The sequence below is a fragment of the Octopus bimaculoides genome, unplaced genomic scaffold, assembly GCF_001194135.2.
Source record: "Octopus bimaculoides isolate UCB-OBI-ISO-001 unplaced genomic scaffold, ASM119413v2 Scaffold_79029, whole genome shotgun sequence".
NCBI lineage: Eukaryota > Metazoa > Mollusca > Cephalopoda > Octopoda > Octopodidae > Octopus > Octopus bimaculoides.
The window spans coordinates 8,574-11,650 of NW_026331553.1; the positions used below are offsets into that span (position 1 = coordinate 8,574).

General features: G+C 37.9%; 1 long non-coding RNA gene across 1 annotated transcript; it reads right to left on the reverse strand.

Moving 5' to 3' along the window:
• Positions 1–342: 342 nt before the first annotated feature.
• LOC106878203 (uncharacterized) lies at positions 343–2,258 on the reverse strand. The gene is made up of 3 exons (XR_001410478.2): positions 1,538–2,258; positions 1,281–1,401; positions 343–494 (listed from the first exon to the last, which is right to left on the reverse strand). It is a non-coding gene; the product is annotated as an uncharacterized LOC106878203 (long non-coding RNA).
• Between the last annotated feature and the right edge of the window lie 819 nt (positions 2,259–3,077).

The window sequence follows — 3,077 nt, forward strand, 5'->3', positions numbered from 1 at the left end:
TTATCGCCAGAGATGTTTGACGCCCTGCTTTGTGTTTATCCCGCGTATATCACCATGCACATGCTGCACTGGAAACCAATATATTTTTGTTAACAGAATTATTCATGTTGAATCAGTTTGCTGTATCATCGATTGGGGTAGAAATAAATGTGATGGCCAATTTTAATCAAATTTTTAGTATTCCTTGATGCTCCTTATCATGACTTTTTTCAACAAGAAAATTATAATATTACCAGGGCCGTAGCCACATTTCCCTTTTCACCAGCTAAAAAGGAAGAATGAACATGCATCTAAACATACATACACATATTTAATGTCTATATTATATTGTGAGTCCCTTGATTTTGCTAGTTTTTGACAAACATTGTTGCTTATGCTGTGGTCTGTCCTAAATCACTTTCCATACCAAGCAAACATGGTAGGGTCGCCAGTCTAGTCGCCGACAAACAGATCCTGCATCAGTTTACAAGGTACCAGTAGCGCTCCCAAACGAACTATTTAAACATAATTCAAATGTACAGAAAATAAGACAGAGACATGTGTGGCAACAATATTTACCTTAGAAAGTATATCAAAGAAAAGAGATTGGTTGAATTTACGATCAAATAGGTGGGTTTTTATATTACTGAGACACACAGTGATTTCATGTTCCTCATTTTGAATAGTTTAAGTACCAAAGGTCCCTGCCTTACTGCATAGGATTGGAAGTAAGAAACTTCGGACAATTTAAATGAACTTAAGTTTATGGACAAAATTAACTTCAAGAAAGCCCACAACCAAGTTTGCGTGTGCGCGCGTCTGTGTATGTGCGCGAGCGTGCGTGTATTTGACAAAGAGGGAGAGAGAGAGAGAGTAACAGTACATGAACAATATTCTTAGTCCCAAAAATATTGTACACATAACCAAAGCCGTATTGTCAAATAGCGTTTGCAGCTATAGTGAAGATATGAAAACTATCGAACAATTAATGAAGCAACTACTTTACTTTATTAGAGACTAGATTAAAAGCCGCACTTTGTGCCGACTTTTGAGATAGCTCCTGCGGAGGACTAGCTTGGCCTGCAGTACAAAACTAAGAAGAGACAAATAGCATAGCCATATATCTATAATGATTATATGCCCCGCTTGTGTTTGATAAGATGTTAAGGATGGATGAGGAATAATTCTCTAATGCAATCATTGGACGTAAAATTAATGAAGCGAATGTCATTTATCTCCCCCTTTATTTCTGACGTGATCTGACAAACGGCTAAGAAATGGCGTAAATATGACAACTTTACCTGGTAGAAGTTACAACTCAAATGCTTTCGAATCAGATCTCAATACTAGATGTTCAAAAACCGACTGACAGGCAGATTTTCAATTCCGGGATCATTCTCATTCCAAAAAAGTATAATATGTCTAAGTAGAAGAAATGTAGACAGAGATAGAGGGGACGCAGACAAACAGAATTTTGCCTTCATTATAATCAAAATATCAAAAAAATATTATCAAACGTTTTAATAGCAGCAAACTTGTGTTTTATTTAAACACTTACCGATTTATAACCCTAATCTCTACATCTACCTGTGGACTATGTTGAGTAACCATTATTCATGTTAATAAGACGGTGAGCGGCAGATTGGTTAGCACGCCGGCGGCATTTCGTCCACGTTTGCAATCTGATTTCAAATTCCATATATACTGACACACAAAGAATATATATCCACAAAATGGAACTTGAAATTTTGAAAATAAATTGGGATCTATGTCAGTACATATGTGTGCGCGACCTGTATTTTTTTCGCATTAAATTCCGATATAGTCGTAATGTATGCTAACGGAGAGATATTTGTAGAATATTACCTACCAGTGATCTCATATGAGATCACTAAAATATTACAAATTTCGTAATTATCTGCCAATATTTACACATATCTAAACTTTTTGCTATATCTACTAGGTATATTTCTCTGATATTCAAATGAGGTTTGCTAATTTTTCACACAATATCTCGCTTATTTCTAATTAAAATGTTATTTTGATCATTCCAGTTAATAGAATTATGGTAGGTAATGGGTTAAACGATATCCATTTTTTTTCAAAGTTGTGAGGAAACAATTGTGTGGAGGGCACACCTGTGAGGGTCTGCTCAAAATATCCCCACAAACACCAAAAACAAGGTGAAGATGACTCTGACTTCACTCTAGTCTTCAGGTGTCCGGGTACGTCCCCCGACGCACACATTCCCTAGCCTCTAATCACCGCGAAAGGTTGAAAGAGACTGAATGTTATTTGAAAGGAAGGTCTTGGAGAAAACGTTTCCGATATTGTGACGTCATAATGACAATATGAAGAAATATAGAAATCTGTGGACTAGACGATAAATTCTTGAATGAATTTCACACAAAGACGCTATACGCGCACGCGCAGAATAGCACACACACGCGCAGAATAGCACACACACGCATGTACACAAACAAATATTCATATATATGATATATGCATTACATAAATGTGTGTGTATTTGTGTATATGTGTGTGTGCGTGTGTTTGTGAAGATGTGTGTGTGTGTGTGTGTGTATGTGTGCGTGTGTGCGTGTGTGTGTGTATGCGTGTACTTATCTGTCTATCAACATATGCAAATATATAGGCGCTGAGCAGGCAGAATCTTTAGCACGCCGGCCAAAATGCTTTGCGGCATTTCGTCCGTCTTCATCGTGAGTTCAAATTCCGCTGAGGTCTACATTGCTTTTCATCCTTTCCGGGTCGATAAAATAAATACCAATTGAGCACTGGGGTCGACGTAATGGACTTGCCCCCTCTCCGGGAATTATTGGCCATCTCTCGAAAATTTGAAATCAATATATACAGACTTAGAGACAGCGAGCTGGCAAGATGGTTAGCATGCCGGTTAAAATGCCTCACGGTATTTCGTTCGTCTTTACCTTCTGAGTTCAAAGGCTGCCGGGATCGACTTTGTCTTTCATTCTTTCAGGGTCAATAACATAAGTCCCAGTTGAACACTGGAGTCGATGAAATCGAGAATCCCCTTCCACCGAAATTGTGGCCCTTGTGCCTAAATTTAAAACGAATAT